The sequence below is a fragment of the Mastigoproctus giganteus genome, chromosome 8 (genome assembly GCF_048544385.1).
Source record: "Mastigoproctus giganteus isolate SK-2022 chromosome 8, ASM4854438v1, whole genome shotgun sequence".
Lineage (NCBI taxonomy): Eukaryota > Metazoa > Arthropoda > Arachnida > Uropygi > Thelyphonidae > Mastigoproctus > Mastigoproctus giganteus.
This window is the reverse complement of record NC_143582.1, coordinates 85,704,942-85,732,515: the sequence shown is the minus strand read 5'-3', so window position 1 is coordinate 85,732,515 and position 27,574 is coordinate 85,704,942. Positions and strand designations below refer to the sequence as shown.

The window sequence follows — 27,574 nt, the reverse complement described above, 5'->3', positions numbered from 1 at the left end:
TTGTCAGGCGTTGGCCTTAAATTGGAATATTTTTTATGTTAAAATGGGGCTTGAAATTGCGAACTTCGTTACCTCTGATAACAAAGCTTCGATGTTTGTTACATCGAAGCTTCGTTATCAGAGGTAACGTTAACCGAGGTATGACTGTATTTTCAAAAAAATTACACATAACTTTTTTCATACTTTTAAATGCAAATTAAATGGTATCTCTAAGAATTACAACAGATGTTTCTTGATTTTTTTTTTTTTTTTTTAGGTAGTAATCGCTAACAATTTAAATTTACAAGAAAATGTTAAGAATATTAAGTAGTGTTAACAGAAGACTTGTTATTAATGGGTCATCAATAACAAGTCTCTCACCTTTCAATCTAACAATTCAATAACAATTCTCTCTTTTTTTTTTTTTTTTTTTTTTGCCGATGCTACATAAGCTTGCTTTCTTGCATCATATGCCTCTACTAATGTTAATCTCTCAATAACAAGACATTGAATCCTGGCAAGGTCAGATTTACTGGGGTGCAGTGACCCCCAAGGGCTACCTAAAGGCAACATTTAATCCAAGACCCGACAGTAAATTGGCAGATATATAGATCTCTCTTCATACCTTGCAATTTTGCATAACTTCTCTGACTAAAGTGTTTTTGTGGCTGAAAATGTAGTCTGACATAGAAGTTGAAGGACAACAAAATATCCAAAGCTCTTCCAGATATTATAGGATATTCTACTTTTGTGGATAGTCAAAACATAGAAAAAGATGGCACACCAGTGTTTAAAGTGAAGTTTAATTTTAGATGTATCGTAAAATAACCTGATAAGCTCTTCCATTTTCACAAGACTAAGGTTTGATCACTGTTAAAGAGATGTGGAAGGATCACAGATTGTTATTACTCACTCATATTCCATTGTAGAAACTAAATGATGATGAAATCAAAGGTGTGTAATAACAAATATTTTCAGATGCTTCTATCAATACCCTGTCTAACTACCAACACCTATCTAACTTCCCTTTCTTAGACTTGCTCATTGCAAGTACAAATGGAACAAAAGATCACGAATAATATTTCTGCAAGCAGTCTTGCAATACTGCAACTGTAGGAGGCTCACTGGTGAGCCTAAATTTAAGTCTTTCTGTTTACAACATCAGTATCACAAAGAAGTGGAGGGGAGGAAACATTCCAGGAATAATACCGAGATTCACTTCTAGCTCTAGAAAATATAGCATGAGCCATCTGTAATTTCCAGAATTATTACTTTATATTATATTCAATATGTATATTATTATATTCAGGCCTCCTATAAAATTTATATTATATTCAGGTCTCCGTAGCCGAGTGGTCAGGAGCGGGAGTGCAGTAGGACACGCTCTTTGAGTAGACCGGGGTTCAAGCACACAACTGCTAAATACGGTCAATCTGCCAACCTGCACTGGACCAGCGTGGCATATTATGGCCCATTTCCCTCAACATGAATTGTTGAGGAGGCTTCCATCCTGCAGTGGGTTGATAATGGCTGCAGTTTACTTTACTTTTATTATATTCAAAGTTATGCTCTTTTGAGTTAGGCCAGTTGTGAGATATGAGAGGAGGATGAATTGTGCATCAGCAAACTTGGTGGAATTGAATGTATTATTTTTTGGGAAAATCTAGTTTAGAGGATCATAGAAACTAACCAAGGGCTGGGGGGTCTGCAGTTTACACTAACATCACACCTTAGCACATGGTCAAACTAAAAGATCTATTACTACTTTTTTTCTGTTATAAAATGTGAAAACTCCAGCCTTTTTTGTTGAACAATAGAGTAATTATTATATAGAATAGAAATAATTGCACACTTTTATTTTTTTTGGGTTGGAGAGGATGGCAGCAGGAAACCAAAGTATATTCATTAATGAAGCCAAAGAGAGAGAGGTATTGATTTCTCTTCCACTGCATGGTAAAAATTCTTTCCTTATCTTAAAAATGAAATTTATGCTATCACAATAGAAACTCAGAACTACTTACAGATTCATTAAAATAGCTTTAATGGAGAAAGGAGGATGTTAGAGGTTAAAAATCCTGGGGAGGGCTGTCTGTTTTGAGAGCAAGGCTCTTCCCAAACGCCAAGAAATCCCCCACTGTGATTTTTATGATGTTCTTTCTCCATTAAAATTGTTTTAATGAATTCTACAGTCTTTTGTTTTCTTTTAAGATACTTCTTCTTCTGTGTAACAAGTATTATGCTCTTCAGATAAAGAATATTAAAAATTCTATGGGAATTTCTAGTCAGTTTTTATCTTTAGCAAAGTTAATTTGAAGAAAACTGGTTATTTCTCATTATGCACATTTATAATTAATCATGGCATCCAAATGTAAGAACCAGAGAATTGATATATAATGTATGCATATATTGTTGAATAAGCTTCTGACAAAAATGTGCCAATTATTTCTATTCTATATAATAATTACTATGTTGTTCAAGACAAAGGAACCTTTTTTGTTTGCCAAATACTAATGATCTGGTTGTTAATATTTATCATCTAGCATTCTCAAATAAATAATTCTGATAACTGCTGACTGATGCAAAACCTCTCAGTTGCAGAATCTTTTTTAACTTTTGATATGCTCTGTTGTTATTCATGCTTTAGCTTGCTGGCTTGGATAATTATGGCTCTGCTTGGTCTCTATAAGTCAGCAGTAAATATTTCTAAACTTTCTTAGACAGGTTCCAGTTTTTAACCATTCCTTATCTCAAATATCATCCATTTTTTTGGCAACACATTAGAAATGGAGATTTCTGCACACTCACTGCCATTACCTTTTAAATTGCAATTTATTTTGTTTACTGCCAATAACAGCACTTGTTTCTATTGCATCTCTATCTTGCACATATTTCAATCTTATTTTATGATATAAATGTAAGTTTCATATAATAGCCTCCCCTAAAAATAATTTCAAATACTATCTCAGATTTGGCATGTCTGTCAGTGCCTTTAGGCATTGGGAGGTAGATAGAGAATGTTGTTGTGTGACTGAATACAAACTATAGCAATAATAAATTGCATTACCTGTTTCTTCTCACCCTTCAATGTCACCCTAAATCTAGAGCTTTGCCTGCTTCCTGATCAATAACAGTCATGATTACTATATCCAATATTATCAGCTTCATCTTCAGAATTATATAGTTCATCTACACACACATTAATCCACTCTTAACAGTTGTGCCTCTTAATCAGCACTGAAGTCATCTACTTTAATGCTTTCAAAACATGACGTGGTAAAATCTGATTATACACAAAATAACTGCATGATTACACAGAAAACAGGAGTGGTCACATAGAATTGAATGGTGGACCATGGTGATTTCAAACACAGTGACTGTGGCAGTTCTAGAAAGCATTTTGGGATGAAGTCAGTGATCAACAAAGATCTCGGGCCACTAATACATTTGCCAGAGTTCAACAGTGAACTTTGGTCAGAATGTGGTAGTGATTTGTAAGAATTTCCCAGCAGAGGGGAGGTATAGACAATTGTTAAGCTGGCTTAGGAATGTTGGAGAAGATATATTAAGAAGTGGTAGATGGGCACAGCCAGAGGGTGAACCTTCCAAAGAAACCATGGAATAAAATTAATGCCTAAGAAAACAACAGATTTTATTACTGATCAATTTCATTAATCAGTTATAAAACCAGAGGGTGAAAAACCAGGAGCACAACCAGAGGAGCCTTCCAAAGAAACCTTGGAATAAAATTAATGCCTAAGAAACAGATTTTATAACTGATTAATGAAATGAATACTAGAACTGTTGGCCAATCCTCTTATGGAATGAAATGTAAACCACAAAAAGAAAAACTGAAGCTGGTTTACCTTAAAAAAATTTTAAAAAAATAAATAAAACAAGCAGCTTTCAGTCACAGTGAAGGCAAGTTAAACACTTACAGTACTAATTTTTCCAATTGATACTGCTTAAAATAACTGCATGATTACAGAGTAATTTACAAATCACTTGAAGATAATCAGTGATCAGCAAGGGATTTCTGTAATTAACTTTGTGACAAATTTAGGCAGTGATTTAACTAAGATTTTCATGCCTATGTCAAAATATTAAATACACCTCTGTTTGTTAAATTATTAGCTGTTATAAATTGTCTGTAGTATGAAAACCTTTGATATTAAAAATGTTTGGTGATATAAATCGAACCTTCCAAATTATACAATTAAAATACAGTATTAATAATAAATTATAATGATGATATGCACTCTAATTAAAAAATAATTTTAATTAAAAATAATTTTATAATTAAGTATTTAAATTTAATCATGGAAATCTGTTTCAATAAATAAGACACTAGCATTCAAAAGACACTAGTGAGTGTTCTTGGCCATTGAACATAAATTAATCAATTTCAACAAACTTATGTTTTAAATTCCTTCAGCAGTACCTTGCTCCTTCTTTTAGATCCATATTGATTTCATACTTTCATTCATAATTTCATCAAATATTTTATATCTAGAGTGGGAAACTGCATAGTTATCCCCTTTAATATTTTTGATGACTGAAAAATATATTTTTTGAAATAAGTATAAAAGAAATATGGATTTGATGTGACTTGCCAACATTCTAAAATTTGTAAAAGGGCAAGGTTTTTGCTAAATATATCAGAATTCTGGCTGTAGCTATTTCCTTTCCAAATGAAATATCTAGCTATTTCTTTTAAAATAAGTAGCAGTCACTGATTTGCAAGCAGCACTACCTTGCATTGCTCTGTCCTTTGAGTGGAAAAAAAAAGCAATTTTTGTACTATTCAAAAAAAATTAACCATTTCCACATTTTTGATAGTTGTACATACTCCTCATGCAATTAAGAGAATGGTCATAAGGTCCTTTAGCAAGATTATTAATTCAGTTTTTTAGCTTTTGTGCCATTATATTTGCCAGCTTATTTCTTTAAATTCCAATTCGTCTTTCTCTAAAATTTCATATTCTAGGGGTTCCTCCTTTGATGGGATGGAATTAATAAATTATTCTTCATTCAGAATGTTTTAACCTGATGGATTGTTCTTTGTGAGGTGTTATTAGTGCCATCAGTAATAATGGAATCCTATTTTGTAGTTTTGATATTGTCAGTTATTCTTTTTTCATTTTCTTATTGCCCATTATTCTTTACAGACTAGAAAAAACATTCTTCCATTCTATTTTTAAAATATAATTTATCTTTTTAAAATTTTTTGATGTATGATGAGCTTTTGAATTATTTTTTCAGTAGGATAACTGTTAGTTATCCCTCCACCCAGTGTTTTCCAATTTGCATAGCAATTTATCTGTGTTTAACAAATTGGCTAAGAGTGAGGAATATGAATTTTTTTAAGACCAAAATAAAGCACCCATTTTGCTGTTTGTTAATAGTCAGTTCTGCTATAACATGGTACATGTGTTCCTAAAATTCTTGCATTATGTTGTTTCACGCACTAAAAACAACAGAGCTTATGGAAAAAATAGGGATGGGACAGAGCACGCAAAAAAACGTTCAATCTGGTAAGTACTAAAAAAAGTTAGAAACCCAATAAAATTGCTAACATTTTATTGGGTTTAAACATCTTAAATTTCTAATAAGTAAATATAGCACTTTACCAAGCAATCAATAACGATGCACAAGTGAAACAAGCTTATGAAGAGAAGATTCTGAAAATTTGTTTTTTGTATGATTGAAGATTTTATGGAGAGGGAACACATTTCACCATAACTTACAAACCCACAGAATTCCAGCTGTTGGTATTATCGCACATGCAAATAAAATCGAGTTTATTACCCGTTTATAATAGATTACACTAACAGAAAAGTCCAATAAACCGGGAACTGCAAATTGTTTTATGGTAGTGACTTCCATAAATGTGCTCCTCTGCTCACACTATCCTGCTTCACAAAATGTGTTTGCACAGAAAAATGTACCTTGTACTTCCAGTCTTTATTATAACTGCAACTGATCTGTATTTGCATCTCTTTTATGTTCAGGACTTTTCAATATAAGCACAGACTCCATTTATGTGATTTGTAATTTTAATGTTTTCTTCAAAATCTTTATTAGTTATCCCTCTCTTGATCAGTGTCTCACTCAAGTTCTTTGGTAGTTATATAATCCCTCTTGTTGGTCTTGTAATTTATCCCTGTTCAGTCATGAAAATCTTCATCAGTGGAACTGATGATGAAATGAATCAAATGAAATAGAACAAACATAGGAAGACAGTATAGTATTTTGGTTTATTGTCTATTAAAACTTTTTCTTCTTGGCTTCTAGTAAGTGGTATCCCTTGGACTATGCAATTAATGTTTGTGGAAAGTGCTGCACAAATGAAAATGTAACAAGATTGAATTACGTTGGTATCAGGCTGTTGGGCCGGCCCCCCCCATAAAAAATTAATGGGCGGAAATTAATATAAAAAATAAATAATATTAATGTTTTATATGGATTTTAAATTATTAAATTTATTATAATAACAACATGCAAAATTGCTTAATGTGTCATGTATTTAAGCTGTATGTATTAAATACAACAAAAAATAAAATATATAAGATTCTAATAAAAGGCTAAACACTGCACCCCACATAAATTTTTAAAGATAAAACACGATCAAGTTTACTGAAACAAGCTGGAAGGAAAACTACAGAAAATATTCCAAATAACTCAACCATTTAGAGACCGATTTGGCCATGTTTTGAAATCCTTGTGGATATCATTGACAACAGTTTCCATAAGGATTTCAAGATGTCATCAAATTGGCCGTTAAATGGTTGTTGGTTATTAAGTTTTTTATCCAGATTTTTTTTCAATAAACTCTTTTTGCCTTTAAAAATATAGATGGAGTGCAGTGTTATTTAACTTCTTTTTATTAATAATTTCTTAATTCCCCCATGTATCTTTCTCCCACGAAATTAAAAAATATATATATAAATTACAATTAATTAATAGATTGTGAAGAATAACAAAAACAATAAAGCAAAAGAAAAAGAATGCCAAACATCCGTGGTGCTTAGCATAACCAACACATTGTCTTAAACATAATGTAAATTAAGTTCCACATATAAATTAAAACAGGTCAGCAGAATGAAAAGCCCTAAGCCCTAATTAATGAATAATTAATGAACAGCTGGTTTTTGCTGTATTCACTTTTTACAAAGTGAATACAGCAAAAACCAGCACTTAGAGAAACATTGTAAAGAAGAATGGGGGGGGGAGTAAACTGAGAGAGAGTACTGTGGAAGAAATAGGTACCCAAAAATTTTGAATACTTTCAATAGAGAGCCAATTATGAACAAATTTAGACTGGCGTCCCTTGAAAAATGGCAAAGCCAAATCAGGTGAAATATGACTGTGATAATGCAAATCATCCACAGGAATATGACCACTAAATGAAACAATTTAAAATTGAAAACAGTACAGCCATTGAGTCCTATCTAATTAAAAGGCCACAGGACAATAATAGTTTGGGTTCACTGCATTTCAATTTAATTTATATATGTAACTGAATTTACATCACACACACACATACTGCAAGGTGGAAAAACTCAATTGACACCAACAATGTAGGTGATAGCTACTTAACTGATTACATAGAGTTATCTTGTGACTGGTTATGTTTTTGTAATGTGTAGTTTATTTGTGCATTATAAATGTTTTTGTTTCAATGTGTCCATCAGCTCCATCCAGCATATTTTTTGCACTATACTTTCATGTTTCCTGTAACAGATACATCAAAAGTGACAGTGATGTGTAACCACTGTTATCTATTGTAATAGCTCTTAAAATTCCCTGAAGTTTACTGGCAGGTTGATTACAGGTACATCATAACACAAAAAGTATGTTTAAAAAATTGTTTTTACGAACACAAATTGCATAACTTCAGGGATACTTATAGAATACTGGTTTTTGGTCACTGGATGTATAAGAGTTCATTAAGTGTTTCGTTGAAATGAAATGAAAACTCATTGTTTCACTCATAAAGAGGTAGCATTATTATGTGAATGGAAGATAAATACTTTGTTCATTAATTATTAACTGCACACTTTTTACTATATAATTTAATATGATAGTCATCTTTTGTCTAAGGTGTCTAAAACTAGTTTTAGACAAATTAGTCACATAAACACCAGTGTAATGACTATTTCACTAAGACTCACTTGAACCATGACTGGTTGTGATATTCTCATTGTCTTCAAGAATGGCTTGCCAGTAGTGAAATCAATTCTATAATTTAAATATCTTAAGTGTGAAAAAGACGGAATTTATACCGAGGTCCTTTTGCAGAATGAATTTTCCTTTTCTGACTTTCTTGCCATTATTTCCAATTTAATTGGAGGCTGATAATTACTTTTCATTCTTAAACATGCTTTTTCCTAGATGATATTTGTGGATCCTTTTCATCTGTATACTCTAGCAATATCAAGAACTCTTTATTAACCTGCTCCCCCCAATATTTGTGATTTCATTTCAGCATTTTTTTTTCACTATCTATTTATATAACAAATAATCAGATATTTTGTTTTTAGTATAACAAAAATAAATTTTTAATGACCTATAGCAGATAAATTTTAGTCAAGTAGATCTGAAACTAAAGCTCACTTGATACATATTCTTTTTGTACAATTTACTGCTGCAGTCACATAAGCACCAGTGTAGCATGCTGGAATTACAAAGATTTAGGAATAAGATGAAGGATAAATTTTATCTTTTTTTTTTTTTTTTTTAAATCATTTCTAACTAAATGATGTTATTCCGACAGCCTCAAGATCAAATCTATATACAATTTTTTTTCTTTTCATTTAGAAGTCTGTGTAGGATTACTGTATTCCATTACCAACCTAAAGGCATTGTTAAAACTTAACTTATTAACCTTTTTCTGTTTTGTTAATTTGAACAGTTCATGCCTGCTGCTATTGCAAAAAAAAAAAATAAAATAAAAATCACTTTTTCTAAAGCTACGATACTTCCTATTTGAAGATACATTTATTAGCTTCTGGCTGCATCAGCCATATGACACAAATGTTTTTAACAGAATCACATAGACAGGGAAACTTTTTCTGACTGGTTAGGGTTGTGTGAATAGAATAAACTTTTTCTTTATTTTTAATTTAGACAAAACAGAAAACTGTAGTTCATTTTGTTATATAATACTGGAATGCTTCATGCTTTTGACTCTTACAGCATGACTATCTGAGCTTTTTTTTTTTTTTTTAGTGCAGAGAGGTGGTGCAAGTTGAGAAGGGAAAGCAGTTTCTTGATATTCTGTTTCAATGTTATTGCAGGCTTCTCTAAGCTACGTGTATAAACAGCTTTTGTCATTTGTATGCAGCCATTAAAGTTTACTGTTTTTAAATGTCATTCTGCTAGCATAGATAATCATGTATAATTATGTGGTAGGGAGGGAAAAGGGTGGTATGGGAATACCTAAATTTGGTTTGCTGCAATCTTCAGCGCAACTGTTATTGTAGAATTGTTCCTGTGGTTATACTAGCTTTAGCAAGTTTCAATTATGCAAAAATATATGCACATTAAAACTAGTAAACTGTCACCCCAGTTTTATCCCCCTTCCAGCCCGAGCTATTTGATACAAGGTCAACTCTCATAAAACAATAATTCTTTTGTTTCTGAATGTTAAGTTCAGTATCCAGGTAATCTTTTTCATTTCTCTGAGATGAAAAATTTTATACATTTCAAGTTCAAGCATTCCCTGAATTGTATTAATGTTTTCAAATTATGACTTTTAATCAACCAAAGCACTTTATTTAATATTCACTTATATGTGTAGCAAAACTATTATTAATGAAATTTTTCTTTGTGGCAGTCAACATTAATACCATTTAAAAAAAAAAACAGGAATTTGTAGCAGTGCAATTTTTGGTACTATCACCAATAACTATAATTTAGAAGAAAATGACACAATATTGTTTAATATAGACTGCTGATGTTGCAATACACTAATTTTATCATATGTAAAAACTTTTGCTTTATTAGGTATATTATAATATACTAAAGTTACAGCAAGCAGTTCACATTGAAATAGCTCTCAGCAACTTGTTGTATGTATATATATGTAAATATGTACATATTGTATATATTTGGTGTTTTTGTTATAATTTATTTTTACAATGTATTTCAGTGTTTGAATAAAGATGTGCTGTTTGCAGGCTTAGTTCAGATATGAGAATGTTTGTTCTTCATAACATGACATGTAACATTTGCTTCTTCCAGAAATTTCATTGGAAGTGGATTTTCACATGTGTAGCACTCATATTTATATTCAAAATAAGTTATACAGGCTTAATTTTGCAGTTCACTATGCACAGTTGTCATTCACATGGAGTTCAAAACATTCCTTTCCTCCCACCAACTAAAGCTCTTTCATGCTCTTCAACCACTGTGTCTACACCTGGGTATAATTTTAAAAAATACCTCACAAGAAGCTTTGTTCTTTATATATAGATTAAAAATTCAAGAAATGTCCATTGACTGGAGCCAAAATAATCCCAACCTATCAATTGATTGATGGAAGATTTGTTTAAAAAAAAAAAAAAAAAAAAAATTCTATAGAGTTAACTTTTCCTATTTTTGCTTAAAATAAGAGCACTTTGCAGCTAGTTGAATGAAATAAACATAAGTTATTAAAAATACTATAAAATTTTGTGACTGGGTATTATGTATAAGTGAGAAGTGTGGTTCATTTTCTTCATGTAAAGGGCAGTACACTAATGCAAATTTTCCAGGAGGTCATTTCTGGATGTTGAGTAGATGAATGAAGAGAGTCAACTAGTGTTCGTTCACATCGTCACATTATTTATCGTCTGACAAGTGAAAGATCAACAGACTCCAGCAGAAATGAGTGTTCCAATGAGGATCGTTGATGTGCTTGTATACAGAAAGGTATCTTCACAATGGTGACCAAAACTTATTGACTTCACAAAAACCATGCATGTGATTTTTTTGTTCATCTGAGTTCTCAGCATACTCCATAACACAGAAGCATACCTCTCCACGAAAAAAAGAAAAGATTTTCTCACTGGAGAAAATCAGTGTAAGCATCTAAACAGGGATAGTAATTATGTACAAAAGTGTTTTTTTTTTGAAAACCCCAACAAAAGGTTTGTATACTGGGCATGGATTGAAGGTAATGCTAATTGGTATCTTGCAAAGGATTGGTGCTATTTTTAACAAAGAGTACAATTACAATACTCTTGTCATGATTTCTAAACTGTTGGTAGCATTATGTTACAGCATATTATTATTAGTTGACAAAAGCATCCTGGATAAAATTTGCATCTACATTAACAAGTTCCACACCATCCAAAACTGGAATGGACAAGTCACTGCAGAGCCGTCAGAAATAGCCAATGCACTGGGCGAAATCTTTGCCAGAATATCAGCGACCACCTCATATACTCCCAGTTTTCAAATATACAAGGCAAGAATAGAAAGACATAAACTGAATTTTTCCACAAGAAATAATAAAGAGTACAACTTTAACATTCCATGAATTGAAACATGCTCTATCACAGACAAAGCAAAGTGCTGTAGGACCAGACAAAATCCACTATATGATGTTAAAGCAACTCGATGATCAATCCTAAATGGCATTACTATAACTATATAACAGAATCTTCCCAGAAAACAATTTCTAGACAGTTGGCATCATGCAATAATTCTTGCTTTCCCAAAACCGGGGAAAGACCTCTCTGACCCAAGCAACTACCGTCTAATTGCTCTAACAAGTTGCCTGGGAAAAGTTATGGAGAAAATTATCAATGCTCGTCTAACATGGTTTTTAAACAGAAATGACCTTCTCAATCTAGCACAGCGTGGTTTCAGAAAAAATCTTTCAACACTAGATTTACTTATCAAATTAGAAAACAGTGTGCAGAATGCCTTTATCCAAAAAGATCACCATGTACTGATCTGTTTTGATATAGAAAAAGCTTATGATATAGCATGGAATTATTCAAAACCTATACCACCTTGGATTACATGGACATATTCTTAAATATATTCAAAATTTCTTACTCCATAGGTCATATCAAGTTAAGTTGCAGAATGCTCTTTCAAAAGTCTTCACCCAAGAAGAGGACATGCCTCATGGGTCTGTGCTTAGCAGAACCCTCTTTGCTATCAAAATAAACTCCATAACTGATCGTATACCAAAACCTGTTGATACCGCTTTATACGTTGGCGATTTCAGTATTTCCTATCACTCTCAAAATATGTGAAGTATAGAAGGGCAGCTACAAGGAGCAATAAATAAAATAAGTAAATCGGCGCAAACAAATGGCTTCCAGTTTTCCACTCAAAAAACTGCATGTATACACTTCTGTAGGAAACGAAATTCACCCTGATCCTGAACTTAAACTAGACGGATATATGATCCCAGTTGTACCAAACATAACATTCTTAGAGCTTCTCTTAGATAAGAAACTGACATTCCTTGAACATATTAAACATAAGGCATTCTTTTATCAAGAAGTTAAACCTACTCATAGTTCTTTCAAGAACTTGGGGTGTAGATCGACATACACTACTTAAAACTTTATTGAGCAATAGTACATTCCAAGCTGGACGATGGAGCACCTGTTTACGACTCTGCAAGACCAAGTGCACTGAGATGGTTAGATCCCATACATCACAGTGCGCTCCGTATAGCACTTTGGAGCTTTTCACACTTCACCTGTACAAAGCCTATATGCAGAAACCCATGAACCTTCACTACAACTTAGACGACAGAACTTATTATTACACAATGCCGTAAAGATAAAATCCATCACCAATCATCCAGATAGAGAGGTTCTGTTTTCATCGTACTGGGAAAACTTATACCAAGCCCACCCACGAATAAACCGACCTTCCAACATCCGTCTAAAAGATTTACTGTTAAGCCGAGAGCTTAATTATGATAGCATAGCTACTACGACTACACAGATCATTCCACCATGGATTATAATTCAACCTGCGTGTGACCTGGATTTTCAATACTGGGGAAAACAAATCTCCCGAGAACAAACTACCAGCAACTACATGCAGCATACAAAGAAAAATATGAACATCACACTTTCATATACAGAGATGGCTGAAAAACAGACTTTTGTAGGAGCTGCGATTCACTCTGAAGACTGTACTTTCATCCAACAACTCCCAAAAGAATGCAGTATCTTTACAGCGGAATTACAAGCCATTTTGATGGCCGTAAACAAAATTAAACATGAACAGATAGCAGACAGCATAATTTTCACTGACTCGCTTAGCTGTCATTGCCTTGCAGAATGCCAATACTAAAGCACACCCAGTTTTACAACAGGTCCAATATTCAGTATCAAAGCTATTACAAAATAATCACAAGATCAGATTCTGCTGGATTTCAAGCCACACAGGAATAACTGGAAATGAAAGAGCAGATAAAGTGGCAAGAGAAACTGCTACCTCTGACTATGCCTTCTGCTCAATACCATATACCGATTATAAGTCCTTAATCCACCACAGCAGTTCGAAACAATGGCAACAACACTGGCAAGATCAAACTAGCAACAAACTTCGTGTAATTAAACAGATACTTTGACCATGGGCTACCAGCTGCCGATCCAACAGACACGAAGAAGTGATCCTTGCTTGACTGCGAATTGGGCATACCCATATGACTCATTCTTACCTACTCAGAGGTGAAGACCCTCCTCAATGCTAAAACTGTCAAGTTCCGCTCACTGTACATCACTTCATGGTGAACTGTCCAAGATTTAATTCAGAACCTTTCAAACAACAATGAATGCACAAAACAATTTTAGATAACCGGCCAAATATTACCAACGTTTTCTTTTTCCTTAAGTTAATCGGATACTACCGAAACATATAAAAATTAATAGTATAACATTTATGAAAAAGCTACATAATTATAAAACAAAGAAAAAGAAAAATCTTGGCTTCCTTCTGAACAACATAATGAAAAATGTCAAAATATGAAACTTTCTAACCTAGACTAGGCGCATTATAGCCTAAGCTGCTCTTGCACCAATAGCTCTCTCAAACAACAACATCATCATTATGGCTAAAGGTCTCACTACTGCTTTTAATATAACTGAATAGATTATATCAGCCCCAGGCAATTTTGCTTCCACATTACTTTCAGTTATCATAAAAATTATTACATTCCCAATCAATATAAGACAGACCTGCTAATCTATTCTCTAAAATTTTCATGTGTGAATGTAGATACCATAATATATTCAGTTTGCCAGCCAGCAACCTGCACAAGATCAATAGTTATGTCATTTATATCAAGAGAACCAATGTGATTGTTCTTTTCTTTTAGTGTTAACATAAGCAAGAAATTCCCTGCTACTTTTCTTTGTACCATTAGCCAAAGACGTAATCTGCCCTAGCATGGTATACTTGTCCTTACCATCTTAATTACAGAATCGTGTCTTCTAAAATTTATGATTGTTCATATTTATTCTCTGCCACTAAATTCTTAAGTTCACCTGATATCTGTTTTAGCCTGAACTTTAAGCAGCAATCCTCATTCATATAAAAAGCTTAGCCACTGTGATTACTTCACTGAATAATTCCCATTTAGAATTTGCATTTTTTTTAACATTAGTTGGGACCACTGAAACCAATTTAAAAAAAAAAAGTCTGAGTTGATTGCCTAACTACCAACTTTGGATTTATGATGAAGAAGCTGTCCTTTTTACTCTATTTCATCCATCTCATCATCATAATATGGTTAGTGACAAAGAGTTTCTCAGTCTCTTTGAAAAAAACAAATTACCATACAACTAGGATTTTTTTTTTTAAATTTTGAGAATTTTTCCTTATTTTTGTTAATGAATTGGCTGTCAAATGTGTTGTGGTAGTACACATTGCAAAAACAAACGCAGGATAATAGCTTTGTTTTCTGTTGTTGTTATTATTATTATTGATAGTATACTGTTAAATGATGCAAGCTTAAGCAGCATCAGCAAAAAAAAAAAAAAGGCAGACATTTCCAACTTCATCTGTTCATCGCTTCCCCCCACCACAACAGTTTATCCACACATCAAACTTGCAACCAATCTCAATTTGAATTTATGCTCTTGTATGTAGTCTGAGCAAGAGCAGGATTCCATCAGCACTAAGCTTACACTATCCATTCAAGGCCTTGAACACCTGAATCAGATCTCCTTGCAGGTGCCTAGTTTCCAGATGCTGCAATTGGCAAACTACACTTTCCTGTTAAAAGCAAATTTTTGCTCCCTTCAGTCTTGTTACTCTTCTCTGCACCCTTTCAAATAGATCCACATCCTCCCTAAAATCCTTCCTTTCTAGATCTGTATGTAGTGCTGAAGATGTGGCCTAACCATTGCCTTATAAAAGGGAATAATCGCCTCCTTATCCCTGCTGGCAAAATTCCTATGTACCAGTGACAAAACCCCATAAGCTGGCCTGGCAGCCTGTCTGCAATGCTCAGAGAACTTTATACCCGACTGCACAATTATCTCAGACTGTTTTCATTCTTCTCTGGTCTGAGGGTGGCACAACACAGCCAGTACATTAATCTGGGATTAATCCACATGAATTACCTTGCATTTGTCAATATTTAACTTCACTTGCCACTTCTCGGTCCATCTGCCTAATTTGTCTAGATTGTGTAGTAGCATACCATGATTAGTGATCCTGACAACCTTTGTATCACTGCAAACATAGACATTAAGCTCATCGATATCATTAATAAATACAGAAAACAATAATGGGGCCAGCACTGCACTCTGGAAGATACTGCTAATAACATTAGTACAAGAATAGTGCCCACTGATAACCAGTCTTCTCTCGCTCCACCAACCCTTTATCCAATAGCAGCAACTTGCCCTTAATGCTACACCGCTCTAACATATTAAGTTTATGTGCAGCAGCATCAAAAGCTGTTCTGAAATTAAGTACAGATAGTTCCCAACTTTATGAGTTAATTCGTTCCTAGCACGCACTCTTAAAGCGGGAATTTATTTCCCCATAGACACAATGTTAAAAATAGGGGTTACATTATCAACAATGATGGCTGGGCACTCATTGGTTAGGCGCCTCCGTAGCCAGGTGGGAAGGAGCAGCAGTGCACAAGCACACGCTTCTTGATTAGACTGGGGTTCGAGCCTGTCACCACCAAATATGGAGGATGCAGAAAGGTCAGGGAATGACTACCTTAGTTGCTAATGCTCCTAAAAACCAAATAACCAACTAACCACTCGTTGGTTTGTTGCACAAGGAGTTGCCTTCTTCAGAAATACTTCAAGAGGCATTTATTTCCAAGATAATTTTCTCTTTTCTTTTTAAATTTCAATAGCATGCATAAACATTTTTTTAACAGAACGCACAACTAACACAATTTGCACGGAGTAACAAGTTTACAAAGCTTATAACAGAAAGGCCAAATAAACCTTTCCGGTTTATTTGACTGCTTTAGAAAAATATCACAAAACAGTTCAAAATTGGTTCTTATAACAGAACATATGACAATGAAAGTGTAATGCATTTTAATGATTGGAATTGGTAAATTCCAATCATTTACCCTATAAAAATGACCTTTTAGAGTTATATAGCAAAAATTTCAACTTTCGAGATCGTGGAACAAATTACCAAAAAACAGTGTTATTGGGTTCACATTACAATACTTTCACGATACGATGGTGTCTCTGAAATGGATTAATATTGCAAAGCGGAATACGCTGTAATGTATAGCTACATGCATAGTTTGAAATGCAATATTTATGAATGTTTAACATTCAATTTTTGCAATTAGTGTTCATATTTTCGATTGCATTTTTTGAAATTAATGTTCATATTTTCGAATTTGTTGATACTTTTTACTTGAAAAAAAAAAAAAAACTCTTAAAACAGGAGCTACCTGTATATGATGTCAAAATTATTTTTTGCATCTAGTTTTTTTGTTACTGTGTCCTTAGTATCCAATCAGGTTGATCAGACAAAATCACCCCTTAAAAATGCATGCTGTGACTGCAATATATAACTGTATTCCTGTTTAGGTGGCATTGCATTATTTCTTTAATCAATGACTTCATATTTTCCTTAGAACAGAAGTCACGCCAACAAGTCTGTAATTACTTGTCTTCCTTTGATTGCCCTTTGGGAATTGGAAAATACATTTGCACATCTGCAGAGACCTCCCCTGAATCTAAGATTGCTCATAATCAGAGCTAAAAGCCTGCTTAACTCTTTTGCTGTCTTGTTTAATATAACTGGATTCCATCCATCCCAGGTGTCTTTTTTTTAGATTTAGCTTCAACAGTTTCTCCCCCATTTCTTTTCAGTTATTACAAAATCATTCAGCTCCCTGTCAAAAATTGACTTACTTTTGGTATCCCCATGTGTGAATGTAGATACAAATACCCAGCATTTGTCTGCAACCTGAATGGGATCATCAACTATTAATCCATTCATATCTAGTGGACCAGTGAGATTCAGCCTCTTCCTCTATTGTTTACACAAGTAATGAAGTCTTCGCTGCTTTTCTTTGCATTCTTTATCAGAGACCTCATAATCTGCCTTGGCTTGCCTAACCTCCTTTGTGACTTGATTGCAGACTAGTTATATCTACTATAAGCATCTATTACCTGATCATTAACATGCATCCCATGGATATTTCTTTGCTGCCACCTGTTAGTATGACATCCATTTATGTCGATGCCTTGAATTGTATATCTTAGTATAAAGAGCCTAGCAGCTTCTACAGTAACATCCATGAATGCTTCCCATTTAGAATCTGCTGTTGGTAGCTTCATCAGTTGGTCTTGATGCATGGAATTTATAAATTTTCTGAGTCCCACTGTAATTACCTTTATAAAAGCAAAAGCCTTTGCCTTTTACAGTAGTTACATCTTTCATTAAATCCCACATCAATACACTATGATTAATGCCATCTCATGGGTCTTTTATCTGCAGATTCTTAAAACATGATGGGTTGTTGCTAATAATCAGATCAAGAGTATTGTTTTTTCTTGTTGCCTCTTTAATGTACCTGTGTAGAAAGCAGTTATCCAGTAAATCCACAAGTCTTGCTAACGTGTAAGTGACTGGCCAACAAGTTCCAGTCAATATCTGGGAAGTTATAAACTAAACCCCTATTATATTGATAGACATTGATTTACTGGCCCACAGTAGTATCTTTAAGTAAATCCCCCAAATCAATATATTATGATCACTGCCACCTTCTACCATGCTTCCTTGAATGCTTTCCATTTAGAATATGCTGTTGGGTCTTTCATTTGCAGATACATAATGCATGAAGGGTCACTGCTGATAACCATTTCATAGTACTTTAGTGTACCCAAGATTGCAAAAATATTATGTAAAATTTCAGAAGACATATGTAAGATTTTTCCTGTATCGTAAAATTTGAGAAAAATTAAAACTTTTAGCTTGTGCACTATATACACAGTGTCCCAAGAGGAAAGGTCAATATTCCAGGTGAAAGGATAGATAATTTTAAGCAAAAATGTTCATATAAACATGTGCCCCATCCCGAATGCTTTCCGAAATAGAGCTACTTTAATGTACATTTGTTTTGAAATTGGCATGCAATATTTTACTTCCCTCCCCTCCCCTCAGACTGTGCCATTTGATTGTCAGTTATCAGTTGACTGTAGAAGTGAATCAGACTGCGAGTGAATCAGTGAGTAAAGTCAGTTGTCATTTCTAATTGTAGAATTGTTTGCTAAAAATGCTGCACATTTTTACTAATGCCGAATATGCAGATATGCTGTATGTTTACAGCTTCTGTGACAGTAGTGTACCTACTGCTGTTGAAGAATACCATCGGAACTTTCCTACATGTCGAATTCTGGATCGTAGAGTGTTTTCCAAAGTTTTCAACACATTGCGTGAAAGTGGTATGCTTCCCAGTGCTCATGTTTCATCTGAACGAAGACGTTAAGAAAATCTGCAGGAACGGGAACACATTCTGAACATGGTTCAGCGTAGTCCTACAATTAGCACCTGAAGACTTTCTGCACATCTGTGTTTCATGAACACGTGTATGGCAAACACTACATGAAGAGAGCTTGTACCCATTTCACCCACAGCGTGTGCAAAATCTTCACATAGGGGGCAGTGCCACAGGTCTTGAATTTTGTCATTGGTTAAATGCCAACCGTGAAGTGCTTCCATCAATACTATTTACTGATGAAGCCATGCTTACCCAGAATGGAATCACCAACACATGTAACACTCATTGATGGTCGCACGAGAATCCGCATGGTACAGTGGAAACAAATTTCCAAGGTCGTTTCTCAAGCAGTATGATCGATAACCTGTTGATAGGTCCTGTTATTTTAGAATATCAAATGACAGGACACAATTACCTTCAATTTTTGCAAAATACATTAGGTGAACAACTAGAGGATGTTCCTTTGACCACATGGTGTGCTATGTACTTTCAGCATGACAGGGCCCCTTCCCATTCTACCAGATGTGTGAAGCAACATCTGGACCGAATTTTCCCTAATCGGTTAATTGGTCGTGGTGGTGGTGCCATTAACTGGCCACCAAGATCTCCAGACCTAACCCCATTAGATTTCTATTTATGGGGTTGGATGAAGAGTGAAGTGTAGAGAAGAAAGGTGGATACAAGAGATGATCTGCTGGCTCACATAATGGCTTGCGCATATAAAGGAACACGAAGATACACTTAGACAAGCAACACACCATGTTCTCACGAGAGTAGAAAAGTGCATTTTTGAAAATTTATTATAAACTGTTCCAAATTTGTCACTTGAAAAATAAATATTCAAATGCCTCTATCTCGAATGTTTATTTGCATTTTTTTTATCATCTTCCTCTGAGTTGTGTTGGCCATGCAAGTATGTTGTTAAGTAATACATTTCTAGATATTAAAAAAACAAACAGCAAAAAAAAAAAAAAATACCATTGTGGAAGAACAACAACAACAGAGAAAGAAGAGGTCAGGAGCTCTGGAAAGTCCAATTTTCAGATGCTACATATTACAGTAATAGAAGTGATAAGCTGAATCCCATTATGATGACCTTTTGTAATTAAAGATAAATTAATAATAATAAACACTAATTGAAAAGTAGCTTGCTCTAAATGCTATCACTGGAAGGTAATGCACCTCTTATGATAGGTATAAAAACTGCAGTAGCAAGGATATTAACAGAGGAGATTGAGCACTTGTGGGTGAGAAGCTGTCCTTGTAACCTTTTTAGTGCTGACAAGAAACTGCACGCCTTCTTATGAAAACGGATGAATGCTTGTGGAAATTTACTGCTATCTATAAAGGACTAAAAGGAAAGACAGACTTAAACAGTTTAAGCCAATGTATACTACTGAAGTGAAAAAGATTTTTGAAGCTTGTATATACTTGTACATATTGGCTGTCTTTGGTTAAATACGTAACTAGCCTGGTACAACAGTGACAACAGACTTGGTAAGAAAATGCCTTCTCATTTCACTCATCCACCCGCTCCAAATGATTGTCTAGTTCTGCCTTGAATCTGTTTAAGCTATCCACTTCTACAACGACAAATGGAAGATTGTTCCAGCAGTCAACCACCTGCTGGCTAAAGGCAAACTTCCACACATCAATCCTACAACTGACTTTCTTCAATTTGAATTTATGCCCTCATGCGATTATTCTGACCAAGAGGAAGAATCCCATCAGCATTGAGCATGCTCAAACCATTTGAGGCTTTATACACCTCAACCAAATCACCTTGCAGGTGCTTACTCTCTAAACACTGTAATCTGCAAAATTTAAGCCTTTCTTCGTAAGAGCAATCCTTTGTTCCATTCACTAATCTGTACTTCTCTGTACTCGTTCCAATAGCTCTACATTGCACCTCCATAGCCAGGTGGGCAGGAGCAGCAGTGCATAGCACATGCTTCTTGATTAGACCGGGGTTCGAGCCCGTGACCACCAAATACGGAGGATGCGGAAAGGTCATGGAATGACCAGCGTATATATCCATGGAGCAATACGGCTTTAGTTGCTAATGCTCCCAAAAACCAAAAATAACAAGCTCTACATCCTTCTTAAAACGAGGCCTCCAGACAGTACTCAATGTTTGGCCTAACCATTGCCTTATACAAGGGGATAATCACCTCCTTATCCCTGCTAGAAAAATTCCTGTATATCATTGACTCTTGCAGACCGTCTGCACTGCTCAGAAAACTTCATATCTGCCTGCACAATTACCCCCAGGTCCTTCTCATTCTCTACCACTGTCAGTATAGTACCACACAGTTGATACGTAACTCTGAGGTTACTGCTTCCCATATGCAATACTTTATATTTGTCAATGTTAAACTTCAGTTGCCACCTCTCAGCCCATCTACTACTCAACTTTTCTAGATCCTGTTGCAGCAATGTACTGTCATTGGTGTCAATAACAACCCTGCCAACCTTCGTATCATCTGCAAACTTGGATATTAAGCCTAATATACCATCATCAATATCATTAATGAATACAGAAAACAACAATGGACCCAATACTGAACCATGGGGGACTCCACTAATAACATTAGTTCACGAAGAGCAGTGTCCATTGATTACCACTCTCTGTCTTCTCCCACTTAACCATCCCTTTATTCATAACAGCAATTTGCCTCCAATGCCACACTGCTCCAATTTGTGCAGCAGTCTTCCATGTGCCATAGTATAGCATCAAAAGCCTTTCTAAGATCCAAAATTATTCTTTGCATCCAGTTCCTTTATGACTACATCATAGTGTCCAATCAAATTGGTCCCACTTAACAAATCCATTCTGTGTTCGAGCTACAACTGAAGTCTTGTCTAGATGATCCTGCAATGCTTCTTTAACCAGTACCTCCATTAATTTCCCTGGAACAGAAGTTAAACTAACACAGTTCTGTAATTACCATTTCTCCCTTTGATCTTCTTATGTGGATTGGGGTCACATTTCTGCAGATAAAGGAACCACTAGGTGGCAGTGATCACAGTGTGCTGAACTGGAATTTACTCAAAGAGGTAACTACCATCAGGGGTAAAGGGAAGGGATTTTGCTTTCATAAAGGCGACTACAGTGGTCTGAAACAGTACTTAAATTCTATACGGTGGGACCAACTAATGATGTTACCAACAGCAAATTCAAAATAGGAGGCATTCAAAGAATTTATCTTGGAAGCTACTAGGATTTATATACCAACTAAGAAATATTGTTCAAGGTTTAGGCCTAAATGGATGTCAGGTGAACTAATGAGACATATGACAGAGAAGAAAAATGCAAGGGATACATATAAATTAATGGGTGACATGGAAGCCTATGATAGAAATAAGCTGGTCTGTCACAAAGGAGTTTATGAGAAATCTTTGGCAAAGGATGCAAAGAAAAACAGGAAGGAGTTCTTTACCTATGTAAACTCTAGAAGGAAAGGGATGAATCAGATTGGTCCACTGGACATTGATGGTTTAACTGTTGATGATCCTGCTCAGGTGGCTAACAAGCTGAATGAGTATTTTGCATCTGTATTCACAATTGAGGAGTTATTCAGGAAGGGGAATGCCAGAGGTGAAGTAAACTCTGGGAGTGAGCTAGATTATTTTGTAATAACTGAGAGGAAAGTGGAGGAGAAATTGTTGAAGAAACAGAAAAAAAAGGCACCTGGGGTGGACGGGATCTATCCAGTTATATTAAAGGAAGCAGCAAACTCTTAGCCATAATTATGAGAGCTTCCTTGGACACGGGAGGTACCCATAGACTGGAGATGTGCAAATGTGACCCCAATTCACAAAGGAGGATTAAAGGGTGACACAAGTAATTATAGACCTGTTAGTTTAACTTCTGTTCCAGAAAAATTAATGGGGGCACTGGTTAAAGAAGCACTGCAGGATCATCTAGACAAGACTTCAGTTATAGCTCGGACACAGCATGGGTTTGTTAAGGTGAAGTCTTGTCTGACCAATTTGATTGGATACTATGATGTAGTCACAAAGGAACTGGATGCAATGAATAACTTTGGTATCATATATTTGGATCTTTGAAAAGTCTTTGATACTGTTGCAAATGGAAGACTACTGCGCAAATTGGAGAAGTGTGGCATTGGAGGCAAATTGCAAATCTTGCTCAGTACAATCACCTGAGAGGTCATAAATTCAAATTGAGGAAAGAAAGTTGTAGGATAGATGTGCGGAAGTTTGCCTTTAGCCAGCGGGTAGTTGGTTGGTGGAAAAGACTTTTCCTTTGTTGTGGAAGGTGATAGCCTAAATAAATTTAAGGCTGGGCTGGACAGGTATTTGGAACGAACGGAGGGGTGAAATAGGAGCGTTTTTTTTTTTTTTTTGAAGCTGTAATAATTATGATTAAGGGTTTGCTTACTTCCTTTGCTGCCTCCTTTAATATAACTGAATAGATTCCATCCACCCCCAGGTGCCTTTCTTATGTTTATCTTCAACAATTTCTCCTCTACTTTACTCTCATGTATTACAAGATTATCTACTTACTGCCAAAGCATTCCTCTCCCTGAATAACTCCTGATGTGCGAATGTAGATGCAAAATATTAATTTAGTTTGTTAAAAAAAAAAAAAAAAAAAAAAATTGGCTTTTTTTTTTTGGCTTATTCTATATAAGCTTGCTTCCTTGCATAATTTTCAATACTGATCATTAGTTTTTACTTGCCTAGTTCATATTATTGACCTGTTCGTAAAGGAATTCCAGTTTGAACTTTTCTAGATTTTTGTGCTGCAGTCAGTTTCTGGGCTATTCTATCCCAGTGGTGCACAAACTATGGAGCACAACCCACAGAGGGGTCACGGTACTTTTTAAATAAATTTATTATTGGTGTACTTAAAAGCTAAAAACCATTTTTTTTTTTTTTTGTTTTAGTTAGTTGTTGCCGCATCGGCTTCTGTGGCCATAATGAACCTCCCAAGGTTTTTGCAGTACTCTGATCCAAGCCCAAGGCGGGATTCGAACCCGAGACCTTTGGGTTTCCAAGTAGGCACTTTACCCACCCAGCTAGCCCGGTCGGCCTAAAAACCGGTTGTTAAAATTATTTTTTCAATACTGTAGGTGTAGAGAATTTACTACTTGAACTAAGTCTGAGATACGAGTGAACCATACTGTCTACTGCTTCGGGAATATGCCTTAATTTGCTCACTGGCTTATGGACCCATAATGTTTTGGACAATATAGACTCATTGTTAATACTAGCAGACTCCAGCACCTGAGGACCGGAATCAATCGACCCAAATCTATCACTGAATCATATGGTCAGTACCATTGTACGGTACTGACCATATGAGATACTTGAAATAATTTGAAACATAACAAAGAAATTGTGCTGCACGCATGCTTTATTCTGCTTTGTAATGCAGTGCAGTGCTTTCATATCAACTTGGATGTGTTTTTCATTCTTCTCCTACTTTTTATATTGCACGTTTCATTGTTATTACCGTTGTGAATATTTGGACATTATTTCAATCTATCACTGAATCATATGGTCAGTACCATTGTACGGTACTGACCATATGAGATACTTGAAATAATTTGAAACATAACAAAGAAATTGTGCTGCACGCATGCTTTATTCTGCTTTGTAATGCAGTGCAGTGCTTTCATATCAACTTGGATGTGTTTTTCATTCTTCTCCTACTTTTTATATTGCACGTTTCATTGTTATTACCGTTGTGAATATTTGGACATTATTTCAAGGTGCAACCACAATTTCTCGTAGAGTCATCATATTCCAAATCAAAAGGAATGAAAAAAGAATAGAAAATATCAAGAGGAATTTGTGAAGCATGAAACCTGTTAAATTAATAAGACACTTACATACGAAACATTGAGCTAATGAAAAAAACTGAATCCTTGTTCAAAAGGCATGCCAACTCCACACAAAGTCATAAATGTTTCAAGAAGAAACATACAACAGTTCCTTGCAAAGCATTACAAGCATTGTTGGAAGTTTCATATTTAAAAGGAAAAAATTTGAAATCGCATACTATTGCTGAATCTCTCATTCTACCTGCTGCAACAAAAATGATTTCAGTTATGCATGGAGAAAAATACAGCAACGATTTAAAAACCATTCTTCTGTTCAGAGACCAGTCTCGTGGCGTACTACAGTTATCGCGAACAACGTAAAATTCAATTTATTAAATCGATTGAGAGAAAGTCCAATTTTTGCAATACAGTTAGATGAATCCACAGATATTTCCAACCCTGCTCAACTTATTGTATATGTCAGATACTGCTATGAGGGAGATATTTTGGAGGATTTTCTATTTTGCAAGGCTTTGGAAGGAAGAACGACGGGCGAGAAGATATATTTGAAAAACTTAATGATTTAAATTTAAGTCTTCAAGGACAGGAAACTAATATTAATACTCAGTGATAAAATAGAAGCTTTCAAAAAGAAACTTAATCTTTGGAAAATTGAATTGGAGCTTAATAATAATGAAAAATTCCCTTGTTTTTCTGAATTTGTTAATAGCAATAATATTGTCTACAATTTAGGGATATCATTGCCACCCACCTGACAATGCTAATTAAGAATTTTTCCAAACGATTTAATGTATCTCCAGGAAAAAAAAAGTTGTATTGGATTCGTAATCTCCTTGCTTTTGAAATTTCTTCGTGCCCCAAAATTACCATTGAGCAAAAGGAAGATCTTACCGACCTGTCCGTCTGACGAATCACTACTTGCACATTCCAGGGCTCCAACTTGTGAAAAATTTTGGCTTTCTCTTCAAGACGAGTATCCAGAATTATCGAAAATGGCGATACAAACTTGCTACCTTTTGGGTCTACATATTTATGTGAAGTTGGCTTCTCAAAATTAACAGCTATAAAAGCAAAACAACCTTCCAGAATTGATACAGATGATATGAGATTGGCAATTTCAAATATTGCACCAAATATGGTGCAATATTATTATCGGTTATTCAGGTTCATCCTTCTCATTAATCGTTTTTTGTTAATTGTTCGTTTTTTATTGTTTTGTTATTTTAATTGGAGAATTTGAATCTAATTGAAGACTTCATTAACCCTTTGGAGAGAAACACCATTATTACTGGTTATATTTGATATTTTCCTGAATATATAAAAAAAAGCTTGAAGAGAAATGATTTGTAACCCAATTACAAAGCTATAAAATAACTTAGTTCAAGGTATGTTTGACCAATGTAAGATAATTTTCATATCAGAGTTAATATTTTGTCCTCCTCCATTTCTTAATGACTTTGTGAGAATGATAAGACACTGATAAAATTAGATCCAGATTTTATCTTCATGATGCTACACATGAATCAAGGCTTTCTGAAGATGGCAAGTTTCTAAGGTTTCTTTTGTCAGGGCTTTTTCTAGATATAAAAGTTTCTTAATGGTGGACTTCACCTATCTTATACTACTTAGGAGAATACATGGGGGAGGGGGGGGAGAGAAAAAAAAACTAATAGAAGTTGGCTAACACATTTTTATCTATGTGGCAGTCAGCTATTAAAAGTGGGGAGCAGTCAAATTTTGATCCAGGATATTTTTATATACCTGTGCATTCACAGAACCCTTAAAATATAGCTGACGAATTAAAGCATCATGACTTGTAGGAAACATGGACATTAGATGATTGAACTGGAATTATTAACCTTTTCTTGCCCTTTACAAACCAGTGCACATCAGAGCTACACAAGCTGAATTTTGACTCAAAGAAAGAGCATATCCAACTTTATGGAGACAATTTTTTCCCCCTCTCGACTCAAACACTAAGTTCCTATTCTGTTAGTCAGATGTGACATTTTAGGAATGCTTGACCAAAAATCCCTATTAGAATAAATATTGAAACGGAGTTAAAGGCCTTAAAAATCAAGGGCATGTGGAGTGCAAGACTAAAAATGCCTTAAAACTGAAATTGAGGATTTGGAAAGGCAAAAGGTTGCCCTTGTAATTCGACACAAATGGATGGCAATAGCTGTGTTGAAAAAAGCAGGACCACGTGTTTGATATGTGGAGTAGCTTACCGGACAAGTATATAAATTTGAAAATATTTGCATTTGGACTTCTCAGTTTTTGGGATGACATATTTCTGTGAGCAAATATTTTTGAAAATGAACTATATGAAAAAAATAAATCAAGAAACCGTCTGAACAATGCAAGTCTCTCCACATGTTTTAAGATGAAAATTTGAGCAAACTCGCCTGATGTTGAGAGACTCGCTCAAGAAGTTCAGCAACAAAAGTCATATTAATTCGCACCTAATTGGATGTTTGTTACGTTTTTTCAGTAACAAACATCCAATTAGGTTTTTGAAATATTAATAAATAATATTTCAAAAAAGAAAGACACCTGGTCAGCGTGAAGAGGAAAAGACCAAACCCTCCAGCAATGAGAGCACAACAATACAAATGGCCCTCAGTCCCCAGCAGCTTTCACTCTCCCTCTTACGGCAGCGAGAGGATCAGAGTGGAAGCAGAGGGTGCTAAGAATCTCTGGGTACGACCAGGCTGCCATGCACGGAAATTGAACTTGGCCTGTTATAACGTACGATCACTCATCGGTGAAGACAGGATATTAGAGCTGGAAAAGGAATTAGAAAATGTGAATTGGAATATCA

The 27,574-nt window shown here is 34.8% G+C and overlaps 1 protein-coding gene across 1 annotated transcript in view; it reads left to right on the top strand.

The window, feature by feature from the left end:
• LOC150081696 (zinc finger MIZ domain-containing protein 1-like) overlaps positions 1-9,894 on the top strand; it is an 811,610-nt gene extending 801,716 nt beyond the window's left edge. The window contains exon 21 of the mRNA XM_090378811.1: positions 9,208-9,894. The gene's annotated coding sequence lies outside the window, so the exon portion shown is untranslated. The remainder of the gene's footprint in view (positions 1-9,207) is intronic.
• Positions 9,895-27,574: the final 17,680 nt, after the last annotated feature.